General features: G+C 41.9%; 2 pseudogenes across 1 annotated transcript in view; one reads left to right on the top strand and one right to left on the bottom strand.

Moving 5' to 3' along the window:
- Window positions 1-16553, top strand: part of LOC149207737 (dynamin-related protein 3A-like) — a 409797-nt pseudogene that overhangs the window by 62263 nt on the left and 330981 nt on the right. The window lies entirely within an intron of this gene.
- LOC149207738 (granule-bound starch synthase 1, chloroplastic/amyloplastic pseudogene) lies at window positions 11166-11803 on the bottom strand (annotated as a pseudogene).

The following is a 16553-nucleotide window of genomic DNA, read 5'->3' as shown; positions in this document are numbered from 1 at the left end:
GAAATCTTTTTCTCTGTCGAATCACTCAAAGAGAGATTTTCCCACGAAAATTTTGCCCTTATGCACTGTGCAGTCCCTTTGGGGATTCAATCTGCTGCTTATGCAACTTCCACTTCTATTCAATGCTGGCTCTTCTGGTTCTGTTCGCTTGCTTCTCCTTAGCTCTGATACCATGTGAAATTTTTTAAACAGAAATCCAACTGCAGTGACTGATATTATTTCTTCTGCTTATTAATTCAGAAATAAGTTATTCACAGTGTTTCTACAACAAATATCGAAATAAATTCTTCTACAACGTTCACAATTCAAATACGCGGAAAGTAAATGTAAGGAAAAATACTAGCACAAGTACAATCACAATTACGTAGTTATTTTTGGACAATTGTCCCCGGAAAAACCCAATGTGGGAAAATTGATGCAACAGATGAGGGTTTCTTTATTAATCTTCAACAAAATCACATGTACAAGATACAACCAACATAATGGAAGAGGAATTTCTGTGAGAAATTTTACAGACAATTTTCTCACGCTTCACAGTGAAATTCTAACTCTGGAGAGGACTTGTTGCCTTCACTGCATCTCAATGTGTCACCTTCTGCGCAGTGACTGCGTAGTCCCAACGTCACTGCCTTTGCGCTGTCCCTTCTTTGCTCTGTGTCTTCTCTCTGCTTCCTGCTTCAAAGAAATCTCTCCTATGAGTCATATGACAGGTTGCTCCTGAATCAAGCAACCAGTGATTTTTCGAAGAAGCAAGTGAAGCATTAAACAAATCTTCATATACTCCAATGTTACATTGTGCCTCAATATAGTGAGCGGATTCAGGTGCTTTACCTTTGTCTGTGTCATCAGTTTTACCTTTCTGCTGATTTCTTCTCTGCTCAACTTTGTCCCATGGTAGCTTGCATGTAGAAGCATCATGTGATCCATTTCGTTTGCAGCGAATGCAATGCAGATCTGCCTTTTCTGCTTGAGGATGTCTGCCCCCCCTGCCTCTGAAGTATCTTCCTCTTCCTCTTGTAGAATCTTGAGCAGGATGCTTTTCTTTATGAGCAAGGCAAACAGTCTCTTCAGAAGATTCAGGGACTGTTTTCTTTCCAAAGGCTTTCTCTCTTTCAGCAAACTTTTTCACAAGAGTGTCAAAGGTTATATCTTTAAGATTTCCATTTGCTTGTAAAGACTCAAGATAGTTAGAGTAGGTAGGATAGAGTGCTTTGAGAAAGGCAATAAGAGAGATATCCAGCTCAACCTTAGTGGATTTAATATCATGCACTATAGACTTTATTTCAGATGCAAGAGTAAGAGGATCATTATTTTTCAGTTCAAGAGTGAAGAGTTTAATCATGAGCTGAACAACTTCAAGTGCAGAATGTGTATCATAGAGTTCTTTCAGCTTTTGTAAAGCTTCAAAGGCAGTGGAATAGGATGAAATATGACGACTTACTTCCTCATTTACAGATGCTGCGATCAATGCAAAGGCTTTGCTGTTCTTGTTTTCCCAAATGGCGAGTTCTTTGTCTGATGTGGGCTGCACAGGGTCTTTGTCTTCTTCTCCGACACACACTCCTTTCCACAGCTCATTGTAGATAAGGGTGTGTTTTACCATCCGAGACCATTCAGAATAGTTCTCCTTGCCAGTGAGAACTATTCCGACCATTGAAATGATTGAATGCATTCTGTAAAAAAAAATCTCTGCTAAAAAAAACTTCTGTTGATAAAAGACTTCTGCTGGAAAAAAAATCTTATGCCACAGCTTTATGCACTTTATGCCACAGCCTTATGTAACTTCTGTATGTAACAATGCATCAGTTATTAAAAACAGTCTTTTACTTGAGAACAGATTCAATGGTGTTCCATTTTCCTTCATACATCAAAGGCTCTAAAACATTTCATAGAGCACTACTGGAAAAACTTTGAAATAGTGAACTAATGTATGAACAGCGCATTCAAAAACTCAAGCGCATTCAAAGAACACTGTTTGGACAGGTTTTTATAATTGCTCAACTTCATTAACTCACACAGTCTCCGACACACAACTTTTACCAACGCATAACCACCATTCAAAACTGCATGCAACATTCCGCTACACATACAAAGTAAGGGAGCATTCAACTTTCGCAAAAATTAGTTTCTGGCAACAACCGATGCCGAGAGCAGAAATATGTCAGAAACGCAGTCACCATTTCAAGCTTTAATAAAAAACGCAGTCACCATTTCAGTCTTCAAACTGGTTCCGCATGAACTTTGCACGAATATTTCTTCCAACTATAATATCTTCAAACTGGTTCCTTATGAACTTTGCATTGGAAAAAGGCAGAGCCCAACCAGTATGCATATTGAAGGAACCGAAATGTTGTCATCCAAGAACCTTGTTACTGTTACCGGAAGAGATTCGACAACAGTTGCAGCCATTGATATTATTGCAACATTTCGAGCTGTAGTCTCCCAATCTAGATCAATGAATCCAAATGAAGAGAAATAGTACAAAATCCCCAGGGAAATCAAGAAGCCAAATAGAAACATAGCTACCAATAAAAGAACGCAGTCCACAGCACCAATGTATATACCATGTCAGTTTCTATACAATACAACGCAACGTTTCTTCAATATAACGCAGACTTCAAAACAATATAACGCAGGCTTACTTCTATACAATACAACGTAGCGTTTCTTCAATATAACGCAGACTTCACAGTTCAAAAAACGCAGTCTATGCCACAGTCTTTACAAAAAAACGATACCATGTCACCATTACAAAAAACGATACCTCAGTTCAACAGCATCAACGCGGAGCACAACGCAGCTTCAATACAATACCACAGTTCAACAGCATCAACGCATAGGTAACGGAGCTTCAACGCAGCGTTCCAGGGAATGAACGCATCAACTCAGGGCGCAATACTCAAGGTCTGAGGGCGCAGTCTCCAGAGGCGCAGTCTCTGGAAGTCAGAGAGCGCAGCGAATTCAGGCAAAGGCAGAGGCAGAGCCAGGGAATCAAGCCAGAGCAGCTAAGACAGATCTGCATTGCATTCGCTGCAAACGAAATGGATCACATGATGCTTCTACATGCAAGTTACCATGGGACAAAGTTGAGCAGAGAAGAAATCAGCAGAAAGGTAAAACTGATGACACAGACAAAGGTAAAGCACCTGAATCCGCTCACTATATTGAGGCACAATGTAACATTGGAGTAAATGAAGATTTGTTTAATGCTTCACTTGCTTCTTCGAAAAATGACTGGTTGCTTGATTCAGGAGCAACCTGTCATATGACTCATAGGAGAGATTTCTTTGAAGATTTCACTGACAATGTTGATGGAGCAGTATACTTTGCATATCAGTCAAAAATCAAGCCATCAGGGCTTGGCACAATCAGGCTTAAACTGCCTGGTCTTCCAGACTTTCTTCTGGATCATGTTCTATATCTCCCACAGCTGAAGAGAAACTTGCTGTCCCTGGTCCACATCCGCCAGCAAGGTCACTCCATTCACATGTTTGATGGCAAGCTTGAGGTAAGAAAGACATCTGACCACTCACTTGTCATGAGGGGTATAGAAGAAGAAAGACTTCTTAAACTACAAGGAACCTCTGCTCATGCACAACATTTCTCATATATTTCTCATCATGAAGAAGGTGCACTTCCATCAAGTTTATTATGGCATGCTAGATTTGGACATTTAAACTATGATAGTCTCTGCTTGTTGAAGAAAAATGGTGTTGCTGGTTTGCCTACAATTCCTAGAAAACATAAACAATGTGATGCTTGCATTCTATGAAAGCACAGCAAACAGTCTTTTCATGATTCACATTCAAGAGCACATAGGAAGCTTGAACTTATTCATTCAGATTTGTGTGGTCCAATGCCTGTTTCTTCTGCAAATGGAAATAAATATATCATGACATTTATTGATGATTACACCAGAATGTGTTGGGTTTATTTTTTGAAGAACAAATCTGATGCTTTTCAAACATTCAAGAATTTTCATAAATGGATTGAAAATGATGCACAATCTCATATTGGGTCTATTCGCACTGATAATGGAAAAGAATATACATCAAATGAATTTGAACACTATCTTCGCCAACATGGGATTAAACATCAAACAACTGTGCCTTATAATCCTCAACAGAATGGTGTAGCCGAAAGAATGAACAGAACAATTTTGAATATGGTACGATCCATGCTTTTCTTCAAAAATGTAAAGACAATGTTTTGGGCTGATGCTGTTCTATGTGCTGCATATATAAAGAATAGATGTCCATCTAGTGCTATAAGAAACAAGACTCCTTATGAATTATGGTATGGACATGTTCCTTCGGTAAAACATCTCAGGACTTTTGGTTCCACCTGTTATGCTTTAATACCAAAGGTACATAGAAACAAACTTGGTGCTAGAAGTCGTAAGTGTATCTTCCTGGGGTATTCAAACACATCTAAAGCATACCGCCTCTATGATGAAGTAAATAAGAAGTTTGTTTTATCTAGAGATGTCATTTTTCTTGAATCATCCAAATCAGACAGTGTTGTTGAGCGGCAACTTGATCGCTTGGATAGATTCACAAAACCGAAATCATTCCAAGAGTTTGATAATCAGATTCCACATCTTGAAGGGGGGATTCCTATACTAGATCAACATGTGGAATCTTCTTCTGAAGAACAATCTCCCCTGCATGACACTCCAACAACGGATGATGCTTTAAGTGATGTAATTGATAGAATTGGGAGACTTAATCTTGATTCAGTCCCAACTCAATCAACAGAACAGCCTGGACCATCTTAGAAAGGTCCCCCAAAGTGGCTGACAAAGACACTTGAAAGTGTTCATCCTGATGAAATTGGAAAAACAGGAACCAGAAATACAAACCGACAAGATGGAGGTGATGTAGATAACTCTAATTCACCTGTTGATATGGATGTTACTTATGATTGTGAATTGAACTTGTCTACAGATTTTGAACCAACTTCCTTCAAAGAAGTTGCTTCTCATGATGAATGGAAAGAAGCGATGCAGAAGGAGTACGATGCCCTCATAAAGAATGGCACTTGGAAGCTGGTTGAACCTCCATTTGGAACCAAACCAATTGGCTGCAAGTGGGTCTACAAGAACAAGTACAAAGCTGATGGCTCACTTGACAAGCACAAAGCTAGGCTTGTGGCAAAAGGTTTTGCACAGAAGGAAGGGGTCGATTATGAGGAAACTTTTGCTCCCACAGCAAAATGGGCCACCATCCGGACATTCTTTGCACTAGCTGCTCAGAACGGTTGGAAAGTCCATCAAATGGATGTAAAAACTGCATTCTTGAATGGAGATCTAAAGGAGAATGTTTTTATGTCCCAGCCTGAAGGATTTGCTGTGAAAGGACATGAACACAAAGTATGCAAACTTGTGAAGTCCTTGTATGGCCTCAAACAAGCACCACGAGCCTGGTATGAAAAACTAACTGAGCATCTTTTGAAACTCAACTTCAATCATTTTGATCTTGATGATGCAACTTTATTTGTCAAGAAAGTTGGCAAAACAGTTGTATATCTTGTGGTATATGTAGATGATCTTTTAATGACAGGGAACAATGAAAGCTATATTGCATCCATAAAGAAAGAATTAGGAAATTTTTTTGAAATGACTGATTTGGGCTATGTTCATTACTATCTTGGCATTGAAGTAACCCAACATCCAAAGTCCATATTTCTTTCTCAAAAGAAATACATTGGAGATTTGTTATACAGATTTGGCATGACAGAGTGCAATCCCCTTTCTACTCCAATGGAACAAAACTTGAAGCTCACATCTACTGAAGGAAAGGAATTTGAGGATGCAACAAAGTATAGACAACTTGTAGGAAGTCTCATCTACCTCACTACTACCAGACCAGACATTTCATTTGCTGTTGGAATCCTCTCCAGGTTTATGCAAAGGCCTTGTGAGGGACATTGGTCTGCTGCAAAAAGAGTTCTAAGGTACTTGAAGGGAACTCAAGACCTTGGAATCAAGTATACACAGGTGGACGACTTCAACTTGATTGGATACTCTGATTCAGACTTCGATGGAGACAAAAAAACTGGGGTATCTACTTCAGGATATGCTATGAGTCTTGGATCGGGAGCTGTCTCCTGGAGATCACGCAAACAATCAGTACCAGCAGATTCCACAACAGAAGCAGAATATGTGGCAGCAGCTGAAGCAACGAAAGAAATTGTGTGGCTCAGGAAAATTCTTGAAGATTTGCAGGTAAAACAAATACAATCAACTCCACTCATGATTGATAACACCTCTGCAATAAAATTGGCCAAGAACCCAAAGTTCCATGATCGTACTAAGCACATCAATACTAAATATCATCTGATCCGACATCATGTTGAGGCCAAAACAATCCGTCTCCGTCATTGTTCCACAAACGAGCAAATTGCAGACATCTTCACCAAAGCGCTTGGAAGAGAAAAGCTTGAAAGATTCAGAACGATGCTTGGACTCACCAACATCCCTTCAAATTAAGGGGGGGAATGTTGACACCTAATCTGAAACGGATGAGGTGAAGCTGGACAATCATCTAGAAGATGAATTGATCCGTTGTGTATATGTATAAATATATAATTGTCTAATGAATAAATCAATCAGTGCTGTCTTGCGCTCATTAATTGCTGGAGTTACCCTGGCCTGACACCTGCACTCTCGGCTATTGCTGATACACTCTCTCTCCAACTTGCAACTCTCTCTTTGATTTGATTTTCTCTTGCCAAACTTTAGCCAGTGAGAAAATCGATCTACTTGGGCAACTGAGTATTTGCCTGGTTCAATTTCCAAATGCCCATCGAAGTCCTTATAATCCTCTCGTTGATCAATTGACCCATATTAGATTCTAATCAATCACTCAAATCATTTTAACTTGATCCTCGTCTTCTTCTAGAAGTTTCACCCCCAGTTTAATTAATACCCTTTAATTATTTTAATTTCCTAAGTTTAGACTTAGGCATCCATTAAAAATAATTAATTATTTTAATAAAACTGTCTTTGGGTGGAGTTCCCAAAATGATTTCTGGGTATTCTGGAATACATGTGTCCAAGTCTCTCTGCAAGTTTTGAGGCTTAGAGCACATTCGATGCTACCAGAAATCAACACTTTTCTCAGACAATGGTGGAGTATATTAATAAAGACTTCATATATTTTTGTGCGAAGGAAGGTATCAGAAGGGAATGGACAACTTCACATAATCCACAACAGAATGGGGTAGCAAAGTGGAAAAACAGAACCATAGTTGGGGCTGCAAAAACAATGTTATATGATGAGGATTTGCCCAAGTTTCTATGGGCAAAGGCATGTAACACGACAATGTATATTTAGAACAGGACTCCTCATAGCGCATTGGGGAAGAAAACGCCAAAAGGGGTCTTCACAGGGAAGAAGCCAGAAGTTAGTTAATTCAAGATCTTTGGCAGCGTTGCTTGCTGCCACATGCCAGATGAGAAGCGCACCAAATTGGATAACACTGTAGAGAAGGGGTTTCTCGTTGGGTATAGCAAGACCTCTAAGGCATATAGGATCTACATTCCTAGCAATAGGAAGATTGTAGTGAGGTGGGATGTAAAGTTCATGGAAGATCGAGCTTTGAAGAGATCTCGTGAGATGCTTGCAGGTGATCAGAATCAACCAGCTGAAGCTCCATTGGTTTAGTAGCAAGGGAAGCCAGTGGGACTACCAATGGGATAGTCACAGGGATCTAATACAATAACTAGTACTACCATTTCCTCAGGAGCAGGGAATCCAGTGAGATCTCAAGGGACAGAGCAACAGAGGCAGGATGAAGAGGAGCTTGTTAAATCTCCCACTACTAGTGGTCGAACTAGTAGAGAGGTTCATCAGACATTGAGAGATGCAGAGGAGTTTATTGGAGCTCTTAAGATGAACAAGGGAATGCTGAAAACCTGACAAATATCAAGCATTGGTAGCTCAGGTTGCAGAATCTTCCAGCGTTTAGGAAGCCGCACAACATCAGGTGTGGGCAGATGCCATGGTAGAAGAATACAACTCTATCATGATGAACGATGTTGGGAGGTGGCGCTGAGGCCTGAGGACAGGTCAGTTGTAGGTTCTTGATGGATCTACAAGATCAAGTATGTTGCAAATGGCAACGTGGAGAAGTACAAGGCTAGGTTCGTGGCAAAGGGGTATGCACAGAAAGAAGGGATAGATTATGAGGAGACCTTCACCCCAGTTGCCAGATACACTTCTATTCGGTCAGTTATATCCCTAACAACTCAGATGGGATGGCAGATTCACCAGATGGACATCAAGACAACATTCTTGAACGGGGTGATAGAGGAAGAGGTGTACATAGAACAACCAGAGGGCTTTGAGACACATGAGAGGCACACTCATGTGTGCAGACTGAAGAAAGCTCTATACGGCTCAAACAGGCTCCCAGGGCATGGTATGGTCGGATTGACAACTACTTGCAGCAGATGGGATTCGTCAAGAGTGACGTAGATCCCAACCTTTACTATTTGATGGTAGAGGGTGAGCCACTCATCCTAGTATTGTATGTGGATGATCTCTTCTTGACAGGATCATCAAGGCTCATAGAGGATTGCAAGAGGAACTTGGCAGCAGAGTTTGATATGAAGGATTTGGGGTTGATGCATTATTTCCTAGGATTGGAAGTGTGGCAAAAGGACGGGGAGATCTTCCTTGGGCAGGGAAGATATGCTACAGATATTCTGAAGAGGTTCAAAATGCAGGATTGTAGACCCATGTCTATGCCCATGATCACCAACTAGAAGAAGATAGATGCATTAGATCACAAGGATGTCGACCCCACCTTGTATACACAGCTTATCGATTCTCTCATGTATCTGGTCAACACTAGGCTAGATATCTACTTTGCAGTCAATACCCTCAGTCAGTTTATGGTAGAACCAAAGAGGGTACGTTGGGCAATAACGAGGCATATTTTGAGGTATGTGCGCAACACAGTCAAGTATGTGTTGAGATATACCCAAGTGGATGACATTAGACTATGTGGATTCACAAATGCAGATTGGGCAGGTAGTTCAGTGGATAAGAAAAGTACCTCTGGGTACTGCTTCAACGTTAGATCAGGGATGGTTTCTTGGTGTAGTAGGAAGCAGAAGTCATTAGCACTGAGCGCTGTAGAAGCAGAGTATATGGCAGCAAGCACAACTATGTGGAAATCTATATGGCTCCGGAAGCTGCTAGTAAGCTTGTTCAGGCAGAAGATGGAGGCGACTAGTGTCTACTGTGATAATCAAAGTTACATTAAGCTCTTTGAGAATCCAGTGTTTCATGACAGGTCGAAACACATAGATATTCGGTGTCATTTCATCAGAGATTGTGTGCAGCGTGGAGCGGTCCAACTATAGTATGTTCCCACAAAAGAGCATGTTGTAGATATACTCACGAAAGCTCTAGGGAGAGCCAAGTTTGTCTATTTCAGAGAACAAATGGTTATGGTGGAGAACCCGCTTCAGTAGTAGGGACATTATTTTGGATGCTTCTCAGTTGTAGTTGCAACAACAACAGATGAAGGGGGAGTTGCAGTGTAGATGCAGAGTTGGCAGCTATATGGCAGTGTCAGCAACAACACAAATGCAGCATCAGAGTTGCTCAGTGGTTGGTGGGCAGTGGCCAGACATCAACAGCGTAACAAAGGGGTGATACAAAGACAAGGTGTTGTAGCAGCAGTGGTGCAGCACTAAAACACCTTCCTCGCTAAGGAGTGTTAGTTTTTGTAGCATCATAGGTGTTCTAGTCTCGAAACTTTGTGGAGAGGCTAAAACACATGAGATCTGCAAAACCAAGAAATCGTTTCTCAAAATTCCACCTAGATATGGCTCAATTAGATTATTAGCCGATTTTTAAATATTTCATAAGTCTAAACTTAGGGAATATGGTTAATTAATCAATATTAATTGAGATAAGTTGAGAATTCTGTAGAAACTCGCATGGATCGCCAAAGAATTAATTTGGTCCCTTGATTAAGTTCTGATCTTGGCCGTTGGTGCTTCAACAGATGATTATAAGAAGAAGTCGATGGGTAGATGAAGAATACACCAGTGGCAGATACTTGAAGATCTAGGCAGTTCGATTTTCCAGTAGCAGGTGATTCAATAGTGAGATCGAGTAGCAAGTGGCAAAGGGGCAGCATAGAGGTTTTCCGGAGTAGTTTCCAGTTTCGGAGGAGTCAGCAGAGGAAGCTGAAATTATTCTCTAGGAGGCTACGCAGGGAATGCGCAGTGCCTCAAGAGGGGTAGTTTGAGTTGGCTGTGGAGCGAGTTGTTTTAGGTGCCGGAGGCCAGGAAAATTTCCAGAGGGTCTGGCCAGAGACTTCCAGCAGCAGAGATAGGCAAGACGTCTAATTCAGAGGGAGTTCCGGGCTGAGTGTACAATGGACTGCGTAGAGGTTGACGCAGATCATTCCAGTGTTCAGTTTCTGAGCCGAGATTGCTTGGAGAGGAGGGTAAAATTCCCTCAGATATTTTGGCCAGTATATCTCTCAGATAGATAAGCCAGTTTGGCGTCATTTTATTGTATTCAGAATTTCTACTGCATAATGATAATAAAACTCTCATTTGTTGCACCAATTTTCCCAAGTTGGGTTTGTCCGGGGATGATTGTCCAAAAATAAGGGTGTCAAAACTGGTGCAACAGATGAGGGTTTTATTACCATTATGCAATAGAAATTCTGAGTACAATAGAATGATGCCAAACTGACTTATCTATCTCAGAGAAATATTGGCCAAAATATCCGAGGGAATTTTACTTCTTAGTTTCCAGCTTTCTATTTTTCTGTAGTATTTTTATGGTGAAAATTGCAGTTGTGATTTTATTCGTTGTTTTCTGTAGCAAATAAACTGCACAATTAAATTTCCAGTTGCTGTAACAGATGAAATTTTCACAGGCCTATCATAATCTTCCTTCAACCTTTTGAGATGTCCAAACATAAAATGCACCTTCTTGTTTCCTTGGTGCACCTTCGAATTTTGTACTGTCGGCATCTTCTGTAGAATATATTCCACCATCCTGGTCTATCATATCACTCTTCAAGTAATCCAATATATCTTGGGAAACATATGAGTACATATTATCTTTCCTGATAACAAATGCATCCAAATATACATTATCAAGCTGCCCTTGGTCATATAACGTTTTTTTTCAAAATGTGGAACATGCTGTATTCGTCTGCACTATATCTATGAAACCCCGTGTAGATGCAACTATAGGTACTGTACCATAGCTCGTGGTGTTTAATTGGATGAGACCCCAAGGCTCAAATCTGCTAGGAACCAACATGAAATCAGCTCCAGCTGTTATCATATGAGCAAGTGACGCATTAAACTTTGCTACTCCCCTACCGCTGTCTAGGTATTTCTCTTCAAGCTATTCAAGTTGCTTCTCCAAGTAGTTTTTACCGATGCCTAAGATAATTAATTGCACGTTTTCATCTACAATTAGAGGGACAACTTCAACAAGAATTTCTACTCTTCCATTCTTCTAATAAATCCTATAACAGGAATATTTGGATCCATGGTCAGCCCAACTTCGGCTTGTAGTGCTTTGCTTCAGACTAGGTTTGGCATCCAGAACAGTTGCTGCATCATAGTTCACTTCAAGATATCTGTTTGTCAAAGGGTCCAATTCTTGGATGTCCATTCCACTCGCAATTCCTGTAATGCCAACTTTATGAACCATAGATTCCAATTCCACTCCCTTTTCCGCTCAGAAACAAACTTCCTTGCATAATATGGCCTCACTGTAAAAACCCTATCATATTCTAGTATTCCATCTTTCATCCAATTTATTTTCCTTCCCTCACTGGATTGTTCATCGTCATACCCATCTATAAAATCAAATGAGCTCTTGGACAAATTGGGGGGATAGAGAAGAGAGAAATCTGAGAAAGCAAATCTGCATTGATAGGCTGTATTGTGTATGCAATATGCAACCTCCTGTTCTAGCCACAGAGTTCTTCAGGAAGATTGTGTCCATATTCGTGCCAAATCACTCTCCTCCAGTGGACAAACATTCCATTCTCATGGAATTGGCCATTGCCCAAACAAGCTGGTTATAAATAAGATCTTGATGATGTAACTTTTAACACACAACTTACAGTGTGCCCTCAACCCCCCCCCTCCCCATCTCGCTTTTTTCTAAATATTCAGCCTTGAATTGTGGGAGAATTTGATATAAACACCCGTACTGGAAGAAGGGGTAATATAGCCTTAGCATATCTCCCAACTTAGCCTTCCCTTGAACTCTAGGCCAAGATATTTGTAATTCTGAATGATTTCTAGGGTTCTTTTTCTAAGTTGATTTACTGTCTTGTTTAAAATGAGGGAAAAAAACAATAGCTTGGTTTTATTTGTATTCACTTCCATCCCCACTCCATTGCAAAAATTTCCATTGATTAGAGATGTTATTGTACATTGTGAAGTGTCCTTCCCACTCTGCCTCTCTCATTGAAACATTGTTCTAGCGTGTGAATATATAGCCTGAAAAGTGGAGGCAAGAGGGGGCAACCTCATTTAACCATAATTCCATATTTGAGCCATGTTTAATCCAAATTCCATATCTAAGCCCTGTGGATAAGACCTTAATGTGAGGAGGATCAGATCCCCAAATGTGCAGAATATGCCCACATGTGGACAAAGTGTGAAATTTCCTTGAAGTGCAGTAACTGGAATTTATTCTTCTAACTGGTTAGCAGTATATTAATTTTCTGATTAATACCGAATAAATCACATTGTAATTATTCACAATGTCATTTCCCTTCCTAAATTAATTTTGAACAAGATTAATTGTTACATTTTGGGGCCAATTTTGGAGGTGATGGGGGCCCATTTGATTTTATTAGGAGATTATATTTAGTATAAGTTATTTTGATGTGATTAAGTTGTTGTGGTTAAGTTATACGTGGGGGCCACCCACACTCGGAGAATACACATCCCCTAGTTTGATTTGCATGGAGGGGAAATCGTTGGTTAAGTGAGGGACCCACGATGGAAGGAAAATGGAGGGAAAAATACTCCACGAAATCTATATAAGGAAGGCAATTCTCCTTATTTCATCATCTTTGGCATATCGAATTTCTCTTTGGTTGCTCGAGCTGCTTAGCCGAGTCACTTGTTGTTTAACAAGAGTTCTTCAATTGGAGATTTCACCCTTTCTTCGGGGGACTTCGAGTGCCACCCTAGAGAGGTTCATCTTTAGTTTTTCGGAGGAGGTTTTTGTTGTGATTTCCAGCAGTTGCATCCATCTTCTCCAGGTGGTGCGTATTTCTGGAGGACGCTGTGAAGGGAGGCTGAGTTGTGATTGCAACATCTTTTTGAGGAGGTTTGGCTGGGAGAAATTCCGGAAGGTAGGCATAGGTATTGGGCTGCCACCTTGGTGAGTCTTGGAGCTGGAGGAGAGAGCTCCCATCCAGTGTGACTTTCGCACTTCCTAGGCCAACGAAGAAGCAGAATATTGTGGACATGTGGGAGGTGAAGCTTCAATTGTTGAGGCTTGTCTTTGCCGAGAGAGTTGGGGGAAACACTTGTAGAGGAGATTGCTACTTTTTCAGAGCCTTGGAGGAGGATTTTGTTGGTATCTTTGCAGGTCGTATTCTTGAGCAATCTTGGAGGGCGTAGGGCCTCTTGGAGGTCGATTTTGGGAGGTTGGATTCAGACCAAACCCTTTTTTGGTTTTTGTGGGTTTTGGTCAAGGAGCTTGGGGTTAATTTTGTAGCATTTTCTGAGCACCAGAGGTGGAGTTTCTTGCAGTTCCTTTCCAGCCAACAGTGCAATTTTTTGGGCAGCGTAGAGCATTAGAGGAGCATTCATTTCCAGCATTTGAGATCATTGTATTATCACTTGGGGTCTGTCATGCTTGCCATTAAGGCAAGCTCAGGTGCATTCCTCCATACTATTGTACTTGCTCCATTGATTAATAAAATGGCTCAACTGGTTCTTATTTCTGGAGTTTTAATGAGCATTTGTTGATTGTTTAGAATTTCTGTGTTGTAAATCATTTTTGCTTTGCATATCACTGTTTATTCTAGTTTGGAACATTACAGTGGTATCAGAGCTCAGATTCTGGCTCAGCCGTGGGAGAACTTTCTTATGAGTGAGGAGGACCGACAAAATATTACTTACAAGAGGCAAAGGTACCGAAGCAGGGAGAGAGAGTTGGAGATTACTCTAGACACAAAGGATCATGGGAAGGAAGTGGTAGCAGAAGATTTGGAGGAGCCTAAGAGAAGGGAAGTAATTTCCTTCGACAGTCTCTTGAAGGCCTTGAGCGATTTGGCAAAGGGGTAGAAGGAGATGTTGGATGAGATCAAGATGCCGAACTGGGAGCGGAGCACTCACCAGGAGTTCATATTTGGAGAGACTTCAGGGGCCTCTCAACAGCTCGATCATCTTTCACCTATTGCGCAGCGGCCATCCTTGAGTGAGCCAACTCGAGCCACTTTAACTTCCTTTCTACCTTTGGTGCAGGGTGAAACAGGTGGAGGAGAGGATCCATTATTGATGGGAGAGCATTTCAGGGAGTGGCAGTCCATGGGAGAAAATTTCAGAGAGGCTCTATCTTTCAGAGATTATTGCCAGCTCAAACAGAATGAGAAGGGGAAGGGCTATGGAAGCCATGGTACGCAGAATTATGAGCTACACCGCACCATTGGGAAGATGTATTTTCCCACCTATGATGGCACTACCAAGTGCACAACACGTGCTTGGGTGGAGAAGCTAGACACATACTTCCAGCTCAACAGGATGATGGAGGTAGAAGCCATCAAGATGGCCACATTGCATTTGGAGGGGGAGGCACACGATTGGTGGTTTCATGGCTTGTCCACTTTGGGGCATGCCAGCGTGACCTCCTATGAGGACTTCACACAGAGAGTAGTGGAGCATTTTGATTAGAGGGATCCAGAGGCCCACTTCAGGGAGTTGACCCAGCTCAGGTAGACAGGACATCCAGAGCATTATATTTCAGAGTTCTTGAGGGTCTTAGTCATGGTCCCAGATTTGTTAGATGCTAGGAGAGTATACACATTTGTGGATGGATTGACAGAGCCACTACGGGGACTTGTGAGGTCACGCTGACCATCTACTCTTCTGGAGGCGGTGACTTGTATGAGAGATTTGCAGGGGGCCATCCCCAAGACTCAGGCACCCTTTCCTCCACGCACTCCCTACCCTCAGAAGGGAGGTGATGCTAGAGCCCCTGCAGCATAGAGATCAACCTAAGGGCAAGGATAGTTGGATGATGAGACAAGGAGGGACCTCAGGAGGAGGAAGTTATGTTTTACATGTCGAGAGCCGTGGGCACCAAGCCATTCATGCACAGCGGGCAAGGCTCATTACATCGAGATCTTCTCAGATAGCGATCAGGAGGATGAGGGGGAGTTGGAGCTTGGTGGGGGAGACAACGAGGATCCAACAGAGAGGGGACCACCACAACCACATGGGGAAGCATCTTCCGCACCAGCTGGGGCAGTCCTAGCTTCTTTGTGCGAGATTCCCAAATTTTTGACCTTGAGGATCAGAGGTATGGTGCATGGCCAGCGTGTCTCAGTTTTATAGACAGTGGGGCCACCCACAATTTTATTGATGCTCAAATGGTCCAGAGGTAGGGGCATCACCATTGTAGAGTTTGAGGGGTTTTCAGTTCTAGTACGAGGAGAAAGGACTGTGCAGTGCACTCGATATGTTCTTGCTCTGATAGTAACCATGGGGAAGTATTTGATGACATACCACTTTTTCGTGGTGGATGTACTAGACACCAATGTGGTGCTGGGTGTCCAATGGTTGTATTCTCTTGGCTGAGTTACCACTGATTGGAAGAAGTTAGTGATGGAGTTTACTGGGTCGGATGGCAAGCAGGTGGTTCTTTGGGGCATGCATTCGTACCCTTCATAGACAATTTCGACACATAGGATGGAGGCCAATTTGAGGCATGGAGACATAGCATGGGCAGTAGAACTGAGGATTTCAGAGGCTAGGGGGAAGGCCAAGCCACCACTTCTAGACATGCAGGCAGTACTGGATAGATATCCCGTAGTCTTTGGAGATATACTACTGGGGGAACCACCTGACATGGGGTTCGAGCACACTATAGCACTGGAGCCTGGTGTGCAGGCAGTAATTACTATACCCTATAGGCATCCCAAAGCCTATACGGATGAGATTGAGAGGGTCATCAAGGAGCTATTGGCATTGGGCCACATCAGATCGAGTTCTAGTCCATTCACTTCTTCGATTGTGCTGGTGAAGAAGAAGGATGGGACTCTCCACATGTGTATTGACTACAGGGCCCTCAACAAGAAGACACTAAAGAACAAGTATCCCATTCCGCGTATTGATGAGTTGATGGACAAACTTAGAGGAGCCAAGTACTTCTCTAAGATAGATTTGCGGTCTGGGTATCATCAGATTCGGGTGAGGGAGCAGGACATCCCGAAGACGACCTTCAGATGTCATTATGGGCATTTTGAGTTCCTGGTCATGCCTTTTGGGTTGACCAATGCACCGACTACTTTCCAGTCGTGCATGAACCATG

This window comes from Pinus tabuliformis, chromosome 1_2 (assembly GCF_031772625.1).
Source record: "Pinus tabuliformis cultivar Carrire ecotype Pingquan chromosome 1_2, CPIR1, whole genome shotgun sequence".
NCBI classification, from domain to species: domain Eukaryota; kingdom Viridiplantae; phylum Streptophyta; class Pinopsida; order Pinales; family Pinaceae; genus Pinus; species Pinus tabuliformis.
The sequence above is the reverse complement of the archived record's forward strand: the minus strand, read 5'-3'. Positions and strand labels throughout refer to the sequence as shown.